The sequence below is a fragment of the Camelina sativa genome, chromosome 2, assembly GCF_030686135.1.
Source record: "Camelina sativa cultivar CO46 ecotype springtype chromosome 2, ASM3068613v1".
Taxonomy (NCBI): Eukaryota; Viridiplantae; Streptophyta; class Magnoliopsida; order Brassicales; family Brassicaceae; genus Camelina; species Camelina sativa.
In genome coordinates, this window is record NC_141881.1 from 17,695,714 (window position 1) to 17,709,410 (window position 13,697).

A 13,697-nucleotide genomic window follows, 5' to 3' on the forward strand; every position below is an offset into this window, starting at 1 on the left:
CGGTGAGAGATGACGGCGAGAGATGACGGTGGGAGATTGACGGCAAGAGAGTAGACAACAACAGAGTATCGCTGGCGACAAGAGACGACGAGAGTTTCGATATTTTTTTTTTTCGCGGTTTGTGAACAGTTAAAACCTATTCACTTTCCCTCTCTTTGATATAAACAAGAAAACAAAACTGTGGAACTGTAGAAAAACTGCGATCTAAAAAAGATTGCTTAATGACTGTGTTAAATCATATCTGATGTGTATTCTAATTTGCTGATGTGTATTTTTTTTTTAATTTTTAACTCAAATTCGAGAAACAAAATCCAAGGGGTAAATTGTAATTACACCCAGGACACTAAACATTCTAGTAATTTTCAAAAGGTTTATAGATATGAGTAATAAACCAACTTTTGGATAACATTTGAGTAATTAATTCTTTACTTTTTGTATATTTTTTTTGGTATTAACGAATCATACTTGCTAATCATGTGATTATGATTATTTTTGGTATTAACCAAGAACGACGAGGAGGAGTAGAGGATGAGAACATGTTTGCTTATCATCCCCATTATGACATGACCTCGAACTGGTCACCATGTACGCCCTAAACCATTGAAACAATCTTCGACAGAAGAAACTGAGATATTTTAATTTGTTTATTTTTTGGTGAGACCATAGCCAACAGAGTCCGTCACTACAAGAAAACATGCATTTTGGGACTACAGTTTGTGACTACTTATTCAGTCACAAAATATAGCGACGCTTTTGCGACTAATTTGCGACGATTAAGCGACTACAAAAAAATTGGAGAGAAAAACGTTGCTTATTAACGACGAAACATAAACGTCATAAAAGGGTCTCAAATAAGCGACTACATTAGGACTATTTTGCGTCGAAAACAAATTCGTCTCATAATGGTCACAATTTTGCGACTATTCTGTGACCAGTTCTATAGTCGGTAAGAATAGTCGCAAAAAAGTCGTATATTGAGGACTTATTTGCGTCCACATTTTTTACTCCTACCACGTAACAAAGTAGTCACAAATTGCGACCATATTGTGACATGTATCTGAAGACTTTGCGACTAACACCTGACTTAGCTACTCTTTTAAGACTGTTTAGCCACTCTCTATATTTTTATTTTGAAATTTCACATTTGAGATTCATCTACATGTTTAGGTTGAAGTTTATACTTTGTTTTGCTCAATTTGTCAATAATAACTTTCTCAAAGTATTAAATTTCAATTTCTATAAACTAAACATCCATAAGTTCAAAATTTATCCTAAGTGTTACATGTTCATTTATAAGAATGTGTTCCAATGAAGAAAAATCAAAACTAAGTAATATAAACATTGTTTAACTAAATCTTACTATTATAAGTACTTTATTGTATCTACTATGAGTCTCTTTAGTGATTTATATTGTTCATAATGTGTAGAATTCAAGATTTTTATTTTGTGACTTTAATAAGGTAGTGTTAAAATAGTCACACATTGCGACCCTTTTGCTACAATATTACGACTAACACCTGATTTAGCTACTCTTTTAAGACTGTTTAGCCACTCTATATATTTTTTATTTTGAAATTTCACATTTGAGATTCATCTACATGTTTAGGTTGAAGTTTATACTTTGTTTTGCTCACTTTGTCAATAATAACTTTCTCAAAGTATTAAATTTCAATGTCTATAAACTAAACATCCATAAGTTCAAAATTTATCCTAAGTGTTACATGTTCATTTATAAGAATGTGTTCCAATGAAGAAAAATCAAAACTAAGTAATATAAACATTGTTTAACTAAATCTTACTATTACAAGTACTTTATACTAGTACTATGAGTGCTCATGAGTGATTTATATAAACAGTTTTATTCATAATGTGTAGAATTCAAGATTTTTATTTTGTGATGTATATTAGATAGTCTCAAAAGAGTCACATTTTGCGACTAAATATACAGAATGTTACAAATCAGTTAAAAATTACCTACATACATGCTACTTATTAGCCACTGAAACTTGAGGTTGTGACGATTTTGCTTCCATTTAGTGACCCTTGCAGTTTCATTTAGAGATTTTATCAATAGAGATTTGCCATTATGTTAAGTTGTAAGGTTTCTATGTTAATTTGAACTACTATAGATAGTGAATCATTATTATACAACTAAAACTTTAATTTTTCTATGGTTTACACAAGTTTTCAAAACATTACACAAGTGTTATATGTAATATTAACTAATGGTTTTGAAATTTCTTAATTTCCTTTTCATTTAGATGTTGTGCCTCAGTAAACTAATTGATTATGTTTAACATAGTAACTTGAGTGATTGTAACATTATATATAGGTTTTGTTTGACTCAAACATATTGACTTTTTCAACATTTTTTACTTATAGTCACAAAACAGTCACACATTTGCTACGTCTTTGCGACTAAATTAGCAATCTAACACTCTAGAAAATATAGTCGCATTTTGGTCACAATATCGTCATATATATCCACGCTTTAGCGACTAACACATGATTTAGATACTAACTTGCGACTACTTACCAACTCTCGATTTTTTGAATTCAAAATTTTATATTAGAGAATTGTTAACATGTTTCTTTACATTTCTACTTTTATTTGATCAAACTCAGTGATAAAAACTTCCTCAAAGTTTGTAATTTTAATGTTTAAAACAAAATTTTAATAATTTTTAATCATTCTTAAGTGTTACATTTTCTTTAATAAGAAGGTTTGACATTTTTTGTAAAATTCAAAACAAAGTTATCAAAACAATGTTTTAAACTCTTAAACTAATATATATATATATATATATATATATATATATATATATATATATATATATACTCTAGAATACAATTATGAGTAAGTGATTATTAGTGTTTAATATCAACAATTTTGTTCAGAAAGTAGATAATTCCAAAATTTATTGTATACATCCAAAATTTAAATTCAAAAAACAAAATCTTGATTATTTTTAAAATCAAAATCTGATCTAATCATTTTCAAATCTTAAACCCCAATTCCTAAAACGAATAAAATAATAAAAATTAGATTATTATTAGAATTAATGGTTCCACTTAGTCTAATGAAAATGAAATAATAATAATGCTTATACAAAATTATTTAGGTTTTATTGACTTAAAAAATAGAAAGCTTCTCATTAGCTAATCCAAGAAGACAAGGATTATAGTGTTGTTTTAATATCCACCCTTGATAGATTTAGATCTAACGGACCAAATCTTCTCCTTCCTTTTCCCTTTCTCTTCTTCCTCTCTTTCTTCAAACGATTCAATGTTCTCTTTAGATCTAAATTCTAATGTTCTCTTTCTTCTCTTCTTCTCTTCTTCTCTTCTTCTCTTCTCAATGATTCCTCTTCTCCTTCTTCTCTTCTCAACAATTCTTATCTCACCTTCTTCCCCAAATTTTGAAACTTCCGTTAACCACATCTCATTATCTCACCTTTGGCCACACCTTTAACCGTTCACCACCACCGCATCTTGAAGTTTCCGTCTACCAGATCTGAAAGCTGTCGTCATCGTTCATCACCAACAGATCTCAAAGCTTACGCCGTTCACCTCCACCGCGTCTCGAAGCTTCCGCCGTTGTTTACCACCAACACAACAGGAAGCTTCGGCCGTTCATTATGATCTTCAACCGCTGCATTTTCTCTCCGCCACCACAATCCTCTTCTCCCTCTCTTTTCCTCCACCGTCTCGTTCCTCCACAAACTCGCCGGAGGCTAAGCTTTCACCCGCCAACCACAACATTCATATTGAATCTCATATGTATTTTATTTTATTTAGTTAATTGATTTATAATAGACATTGTAATTTTTTTTCTACATAATCATTTTGTAATTTATAATCTTCAAATATAAAAATAAAATGCTGATATTGTATTAACTGTTTATAATGAGTTTAAGAAATAAATAAAATTACTTTTAATTTAATTATTTTTATTGATTTAATAAAATTAAATTTGTTTTTTTTTCTTTTTTGTATTTTGTGGTTAAAACGTCGTTAATATACGACTCCACGACGTAGTCGCTTATATACGACTGTTTTACAAAGTCACTTTTTAGTTGCAAATTAGCAACTGTCTTTAGACCACTTTAAGTTGCAATCAAAAATATACGACCATATATATTAGTTTCCAAAGAGTCGCTAATATGTGACAGTATTGCGACCGTAGTTTCAAAATATACGACTATTACTATGTGTCTCTAAACCGTCGCTTTTATACGACCATATTTATCAGTCTTAAAAGAGTCGCAAATATGCCACCTTATTGCGACTGTTATATTTTGCGACCGTTTTTTAGCGACCAACTTAAATAGTTTCATAATAGTCGCAAATTGCTGTTTTGCGACCATTTTAGGACTCTTTTGGGAGTCACAAATGGCTTGTTTTCTTGTAGTGCGTCTAAGTTTGTGAATGATAGATGTGCTAGCTGATGGGAATAGAGAATAAAAAGTAAAACAATGAGTGTTTGCAAAAAGAAATAAAGAATGACAGATCCCAAGAAAAAAATTGTGAAAGTTAGTGAAAGTTAGTCTTCATACAAAAATTTAATTTATGAAAAAATATCTTCGGTGAAAGATTCGGTTATCCAAAGTATCTAAAACTATGGAGAACTGTGAAACAAAATATGTTATTTTGATCAATGTTGTAAAAATCTAAAAGTTGTGTTAGAGTTTCTTCTAACTGTGTATTTGAACTGAACTATTTGCCATGTTAATTTTAAAATTCAAGGAATTCAAATTATTAACAATAAGTAGACATATAAACATATATTTTAAATTTTCAATAAATATTATTAGTCACAGAAAACATATTATCATTTAAAATATTCAAAATAATATAAAGACCAAAAAACATAAATAAATGGTACGGAGATGACAAGATAATATGTGTACGATTAATAAGGTTTAAAAATTATGTATAATATTTTATACAAATATAAATGTAGTTTTTGTATATTTTTATGAGGTTACAGTATTTGGTTAGATCTTAGAATTTTTAAGGGCATTTTCAAATTTTGTTTTTAAGGAAGAGACTGTTCTGAAAAGAGAAATGGGGAAATAGGCATTTTTCAAAAATTCTTGAATAATTATCTGAAATATTTGAAACTCAAAATGGTTCTTCGCCATTTGTAAAAAACTTATTATTACCAACATATTTATAACATATTATTACCAACATATTTATAAAACAATTAATTACTTATATAAGTTTTACTTTTTATTTCTTTTTTAAATAACAGAAATGATATTCAAAATATTAAAAAAAAACATTTGTGTTAAGAAAATAAAAAAAATCATTATACGTAGAACTTTTGTGTGAATGTATCGCGACTCAAAAATACTTTGAATCGATTGCTATAGATATACCCGCGCATAGCGCGGGTTAATAACCTAGTATTATGAAAATTTGCTACCACACGCTATAACTTGCATCTTAGAATTTTACATGTGGTTTTTTTTCTAAAACAAATTTCCACCTCACTTAAAGAAATTATTAAGAGTTACATATAAGGAAATATTTTAATATAACTAAATAGAATGAAAATTTATGTTAACTTATTTGGATATCCTCACTTATGAAATGCTCAATATTTAATTTTATTTTGTTGCTACAGTTTAGCAGAATGCAGTTTTAAATATTAGTCCTTTGGATTCACTATTTTTTAATTTTGGATAACCATAAAAATTGCATTCTGCTAAAAATATGAAACAATCGTTCATCATAGTCATAAAAAACCGTTTAAAGCTAATCGCATGAGTAGCCTATTTAATCAAAAAACAACAGAAACAGCATCGGCATAGAGCAAGGAACCAGACGAGTGGACACTAAGCACATGATCAAACCATTCAACCTTCCCCCAAATGTCATCTCCATCGCGTGTTTCAAGGTTAAAGTAATCTCAGCACACCAAATCTTATTAATATTCTTACCGGTCACACACTGTTCCCACAAAACCGCTATCTTTCCACCAAGATCCACCATTTTACAATACTCACGGTCGCGTAAATCAGGCAACGTCCCTTCTAAACCGTTCAACTCCTTCCATAGTTTTACCTTAAAGTCAAACCATTTGAACAGCCTCTTTTTCCAAATGAACAAGACCTTGTCTACCACGCAAGGGCTAGAGTTAAAACGAGTCCTATTGTCTATTGCACGATACAGATCCCTATCCACTCCTATACCGTACCATCTATCTTCCTCAAAATTGTAAACTACAGGCGAATGCCCAAACATGTATAATTTTTCATCAAGGCCTAAGCTTTTGACTACACGTCCAGGTCCAAGATCTTGATCTTCAAAATATCGATACTCGATGCTTGGGTTTGTTAAATTGCCCCAAGTTTGACTCTTTGGATCAAACACTTCGATCCAGTTCAACCAGATGTCGTCTTTACAGCCTCCTGCTATATATATCTTCCCATCAACTAAGCATACGGTGGACGAAGAGCTACGGGCCACTCGCATTCCTGGAGCCTGACGCCACCTGTGACTCTTACAATCAAGGACATCGACAGAAGAAGAATAGCGTGTCGACTTCCAGAATTTGTGAATATAAGATTTAGCTCGACAATGCCGCAGGAAGCAAACCAATAATGGGAGATGGAACTTGGACAAGATCATAGCCACTTGACTTGTCGGCTACGTTTTATTAGGCTTCCGGCAGAGAGTGAACCAATGTGTGATAGGATCCAAACAGAAGTTTATGCAAAGATAGAGACACTTCTCGGTACGGGTTTAAGCGTGATCTGGTCTCGTAAAGCTCCGATGAAGCAACAATGGATCGAAAAGTTTTGCAAACGAGGAGAGAGTTGGATAGTACAATCTAGAGACGCGTGCGAAGCAGTTGAACAGCAAGTCATTAGGAAGTGACAGGATCGAGGTCTGTTCTTCTGTCGCCGGAGAGGCGGAGACGTCAGAGACGGCATCTTCTTCTTTCTTTTATTACGGAGTGGTTTCTCGTCCTTCACGGCGGCTAAAGATCTGGCATTGGACAACATCAGGGGAAAACTTAGTGAGATCAAACTCACAGGAAAATGAATAAAAGGAAGTTTTAGGGCTCCCCTTAATTCCAGAATTATCGGAAACGTGAGCTTTACGTTCTCAGAAAAACGAACCACTACTTAGGCCTATAGGCCCAAACTTGGAGTGTTATTAATGGGCTCAACGGATTTAATTTTTAGTTGAAGAGGTTGCAATCAAATAAAGAAAAGGTTTGGGGTTAATATCGAATATTAAAATTTCTTTGGGGGTTAAATATGAAAAAACTATCTACCAGAGTATCCACCTGAGAGTTACTTAGGAATTGACCGTTACATAAACTTAAAGATATATTTCCTTTTCTTTTTTTTTTTTTTTTTTTTTTTGTCAAAGGGCTTTCTATTTATACTGAAAAAAATTTACAAAGGTCCAGCCTTAGTGTTTTTGGGCCAAGCCCAGTGAGCAAAAGAGAAAAATACATAGTGGAAAGATCGTGAACTTGAACCTAGTAATAGGCTAACCTAGCCGATGGAATAGTAAACGTCACTCGATCATCTAAGGAGTGGAGAACCAGTGCTGTAGCATCAAGGCAGACATCGATGGATTGGAGTCCCTGTAAGAATCGATTCTGCTTCGGATCGTGGAATCAATGAGGCGGAGGAGTTGGTTAGTGGTTTTGAAGTGTTGGCGATGAAGTCAATTATTTCTCTCGGACCAGATCAAGTAGGACGAACACTGCCAAGCAAGTAGAGTTAGCCGACAGCGCGCCTTTGAGCCTTGTAATGTTTGCATCTGTATCACGGTTGAGTCCCAAGATGTTTGAGGTTGGATCTGGCATTTGGTTGCAATCCTTTTCTTTCTTGGTTTATACAACTGTCAAAGCGTAAAAAAAAGGAAAAATCTTTACTACTTGGCAAAAAAGAAAGGAAATATTTCTTCGAAACAAATGGAAAATTGACAAAAAAAAAAATGGAAAATTCTTTCCTATATATATAACACACAATAGATGACCAATATTTCTATATTCATTCTTGTTTATTCATCTTAAAAAGTGTGAAACTCTCTTACTCTGCTCTTAAAAAAAATCATATTTTTTTCCGTTTGTGAACTCTGTTCTCTAAAACTTTGTTTCTTTTTTGCTTTACGAAAGAATGAAGATTAGATTGTGCAAATCATTCTTGTCACGTATTCTCAGGCGTCGTCAACCTAGATCCACAGTTTATCCCACTCCCACCATGTCTTTTCTATCACCACCACCTACTACTACTACTACTACTACTTCCACCATTGGCAACACTACAACTAGGGGAATGATTCGATCTCGATCAGAAGATAACGTGAAGAAACTTGGGGACTGTATGGACAACATGGACGAAGACGTGTCCAAATTATTCATAGAATTTGAACAGACTGACCTACGTGAAGATCCGGAGATGTTCCATCTTCTCAACAAATACTTCAGCACTAGCAAATCTGTTTCTCATATCTGCGAGTCTCTCAACACATGCTTAGAGAGAGCAGAGAAGAAGGATTATAACTTGATTGATGAAGCTCTAAGTGATTTTCAAGAAGAACAATTGAGTTATGGGGGACTAATGGAAGCAAGTTTCAGAAAAACATTCAGGGATCTGAGGAACTTGAACGACTTTGATGACCCCGACTTGGATTATTGTGAGTTTCTCAGCAAATTACATAGCTGTCACGAAGAGCTGGCGAAGACGATTGTGGAATTAGAGAAGACGATGAAAGGAATTGATAAAAAGTTGAGACGTGTTAGAGGTCGAAGAGCTATTGTTACTGCCGCTTTATTAGCTCCTGTAATCGTTGCTATATTCATTAGCAAGATGGTGGCGGGTATTTTTGGATTGGTTCCATTGGATGCGTTGAGTTCGTTTGTAGCTGCGAGGTGGAAGAGAGCAACCGAAGCTTTGAAACGACAAAAGACCGCGATGAGCTCGATGGAAAGAGGAACAACGGTTGCTCTTAAAGAAGTAGAGAAGATTACCAAATTGGTGAGTCGACTTGAAAGTGTTGAGAAATCGATTCGAGTCGCAGCCGAGTCTGCTGTTAAGAAACGGTATTCGATGGCTGTCGCTATGAGAGAGGTGGAGGAGGAACGGAAGAGTTTGAAGTTAACTGTCTTGGAGCTTGACAAAGAGACCAGACAGTGCGACGGTTTTGCCCAGTTTGGACGCACGGTGGCTTTGGAGAAGATAACTGAGTTTTTGTCTCGTGGCCAGAAGAGCTTGACCAAATAGTTGATTGTTTTCTTTTTTACTTTTCTTAATATGTAGTTACTAGTTAGTACTGATACTGTATGTTGAGTTGTTTACTAATTTTGTAGTTTTATACCATTAATTTTGTTGAATTCTTTATATTCAACATGGACTCATATGAATCAATAGCTTCTGTAATACTTTATTGGTTCTTACGTGTCAATAACACAATATGTTTCAATCATAGATCATTCACTTATGTTTTATCTGCTCAAGTCACAAATTCACACAAATCCGAATACTATACAAGATACAACCACACTTAATCTTAAATTTTGAGTTTCAGTTCAATCTCTAATCACACTACTTTTCAGTTACCCATTTCTTTATTGGTTCGTTGCAAAACATGAACAACATAAGCTTTACTGTAACAACGAACCCCCACTTTTTCTGCAACTTCAATCATCACAACAATGAGAAACGCTCAACGCCAATGTACTATTACACAGAATCAAATCATATAATCCCTTTGATTACGCTACTCAATCACTCACGTTAATCTCTCTCAATTACTGTATAGATTATTGACTTACTATAGTTAGCTTGTACACCTTTGTATATATTGTCTATGTTCTACTCATCAATAAGATATCATATTCACCATTCACATGGTATCAGAGCATTACGGTCCATAACCCTAAATTTTGTCTTTTCTTCTCAATTTTTCTTTGCCGTCATGGCTGCTCCTCTCAACACTCCAACCAACACCGACACCGTCATCACAAACAATCAAACACTTCTCAATCTCAATATGACTAATGTCACCAAGCTTACCCAAACAAACTATCTCATGTGGAAATTGCAGGTTCATGCTCTTGTTGATGGTCATGGTCTTATTGGCCATCTTAATGGCTCCACGGTGGTTCCTCCTGTTCATACCACCGTCAACAATGTTTCTGTTCCAAATCCTGATTATATCACATGGCAACGTCAAAACAAGCTTATTTACAGTGCGCTTCTTGGTTTGATATCACTAGCTGTTCAACCAATTCTCTCACGTACAACCACTGCTGCAGAGATCTGGACTACCCTCGCCGCTACTTACGCCAAACCCAGCTGGGGCCATATTAAACAATTGCGTGATCAACTGAAGCATTGGACGAAAGGCAACAAGATGATCGATGAGTTTCTCCAAGGCTTCACAACTCGGTTTGACACTCTTGCTACTCTCGGCAAACCGGTCGCACATGAAGAACAAATTGACTTTATTCTTGAAGGTCTCCCTGATGAGTACCGTTCTATCGTTGATCAGATAGAAGGACGCGATATCCCTCCCACAATAACTTACGTTCATGAGCATCTACTTAATCAAGAGGCCAAGCTCTTGTCTAAAGCAGCTTCCTCTCCATTTCCTGTTTCTGCTAATGTTGCCACTCACCGTCACAATAACTCTAATCACAGTGCTCACTCCAACAATGGTAAGCGCTACACCAACAACCATAACTCTTCCACCTATCAGTCTTCACAGCCGGTCCACTCTGATGGGCATCGTGGACACAAACCTTACTTGGGAAAGTGTCAAATCTGCAATACACAAGGTCATAGCGCAAGATGGTGTCCCCAGTTTCGATCCCGCTCTATGACGCAGCATCCAACCCAGACCAGTCCTTTCCGACCTTGGCAACCCCGTGCTAACCTTGCTGTTGGCTCCTCTTATGATTCAAATCAGTGGCTTCTTGACAGTGGTGCAACCCACCATATGACGTCTGATCTCCATTCAATGTCTCTCCATGAACCGTATACTGGTGGTGATGATGTTGTTATTGCCAATGGGTCTCCTATACCCATCACTCACATTGGTTCAAAACTTCTCCCCTCTCAAACTCGTGATCTTAAATTACATAAAATTTTGTGTGTTCCTGATATTCATCGGAATCTTATCTCGGTTTATCGCCTCTTTAATACTAATCAAGTCTCCGTTGAATTCTTCCCTGCTTTCTTTCAGGTGAAGGATCTGGCAACGGGGGTTCCACTTCTTCAAGGCAAGACCCATAATGATCTCTATGTTTGGCCGGTCACTCCGTCACAAGTCCAGGCTCTTTCTACTTATACTATTTCGAAGGCTTCAGTTCCAGTCTGGCACTCACGACTTGGCCATCCATCTGCATCAGTTTTAAAAACAATGGTTTCTGCGTTTACTCTTCCAGTTTCAAGTTCTACTTCAAAAATGTTTTCCTGCTCCGATTGTCTTCTTAATAAGAGTCACAAACTACCCTTCTCTCAAAATACGATTGTCTCAACACGTCCTCTCCAATATGTTTACTCTGATGTCTGGACATCACCAGTCAATTCACATGACAATTATAAGTATTATCTCATACTTGTTGACCACTACACACGATATACGTGGCTATATCCGATGAAACGCAAATCAGATGTCAAAGCTATTTTTACTTCATACAAGCCGTTGGTAGAAAATCGATTTCAGCAGAAACTTGGTACTCTGTTTTCTGACAATGGCGGTGAGTTCTTGGCTCTTCGTGAATATCTTGTCACCAATGGTATCTCCCATTTGACGTCTCCTCCGCACACCCCTGAGCATAATGGCATATCAGAGAGGAAGCACCGTCATGTCGTTGAAACGGCTCTCACTCTCCTGTCCACTGCGTCTATTTCCACGGGGTATTGGCCTTATGCTTTTAGCACTGCAGTGTACTTAATAAACCGATTACCCACGCCGGTGCTCTCCAATCAGTCGCCATTCTCTAAGCTTTTTCAGACTCACCCCAATTATGAGAAACTGAAGATTTTCGGTTGTCTTTGCTTTCCCTGGCTTCAACCATATGCCAAAAATAAGCTTGACAGTCGTTCGAAGCCATGTGTTTTCCTCGGTTACTCTTTGACGCAGAGTGCATATTCGTGTCTCCACATCCCCACTGGTCGTATCTATACATCTCGTCGTTCGATTTGATGAGAGTCGCTTTCCTTTTGCTGACTCTACAATTCAATTGTCTGTTGAAGAAATCGATTCTCCTCTGCTCACTACTACGATGCCAACGGTGGTTCGTCTATCACCGTCGTCTCTTCCGTCAACCAGTGGAACCCCCGGAACCGGTCTTCACCCTGCTCCGCCTCTCCCTCCGTCGCCACAGGTATTGCCTTTGTCCTCTTTGAACTCTTCTTTCTCATCTCCAATCTCTGAGCCCACTGCTCCAAATACACATGGGCCTCACACCTCGGCCCAGCAAAACCAATCTTCCAATGAGCCCACTGCTCAGACAAATAATGATTCGACACCCACGAATCAGCCTGACCCTTCCCATACCTCCGTAAACTGTGAGTCTAATGACTCGTTCACCACAACTTTCCCAATTGCCACTCCACCACAGCCCCAAAATCCTCCGCCTCGACAACCACCTGCAAATATCCACAAAATGAAAACTAGAGCCAAAAATAACATCACAAAACCAAAACGCAAATTAAATCTTCATGTTGCAGGTCTAAGACAATCGAGAGAACCATCGACTGCAACACAAGCCTTGAAGGATGAGCGGTGGCGTCGATCGATGTCTGTCGAGTATAATGCTCAACGTCTTCATCACACTTGGGACTTGGTTCCTCCTCATCCATCGCAGAATGTTATTGGCTGCCGCTAGGTGTTTACCACCAAATATCACCCTAATGGTCAATTGAATCAATACAAGTCGCGTCTGGTTGCTAAGGGTTTCCATCAAAAGTATGGGGTTGATTATGCTGAAACGTTTAGTCCAGTAATAAAATCTACAACAATCCGGTTGGTACTTGAAGTTGCGGTTGCTCATTCTTGGCCAATCAAACAGTTGGACGTTAACAATGCGTTTTTACAAGGAGAATTAACTGAAGAGGTATATATGGCGCAACCACAAGGATTTGTGGACAAGAATCGTCCTGATTACGTTTGCCGGCTGAAGAAACCGATCTACGGGCTCAAACAAGCTCCGCGTGCCTGGTATCTTTCTCTCAAACATCATCTTCTTCAAACTGGTTTTACAAACTCCCTTGCGGATACTTCTTTATTTATCCGTCGGACTACCACAACATTTACTTATGTTCTAGTCTATGTGGATGATATTCTGGTTACTGGAAATGATCCCAAGCTAGTCGATCAAGTGCTTCATTCCTTTGCTACACGCTTCTCTATTAAAGATCCGACTGATCTTAGTTATTTTCTGGGTATAGAAGCCACACGCTCTACTGCTTGTTTGCATCTTATGCAAAGGAAATACATTGTTGATCTTCTTGCAGCGCACAACATGTCTGATGCGAATCCTGTTGCGACACCGCTTCCTGTTTCACCTAAGCTCACTCTCCATGGAGGTACACCACTTGAGGATGCCAAACAGTATCGTTCAGTAGTTGGGAGCTTGCAATATCTTTCTTTCACAAGGCCAGATATTGCTTATGTGGTCAATCATATATTCCAGGTCCAGGTGAACAGTTCTTCCT

General features: G+C 36.5%; 2 pseudogenes; one reads left to right on the top strand and one right to left on the bottom strand.

The window, feature by feature from the left end:
• Window positions 1-5,788: 5,788 nt before the first annotated feature.
• Window positions 5,789-7,016, bottom strand: LOC109126762 (putative F-box/kelch-repeat protein At1g61540 pseudogene; annotated as a pseudogene).
• A 1,131-nt stretch (window positions 7,017-8,147) lies between these two features.
• LOC147948793 (UPF0496 protein At3g57100 pseudogene) lies at window positions 8,148-9,254 on the top strand (annotated as a pseudogene).
• Window positions 9,255-13,697: the final 4,443 nt, after the last annotated feature.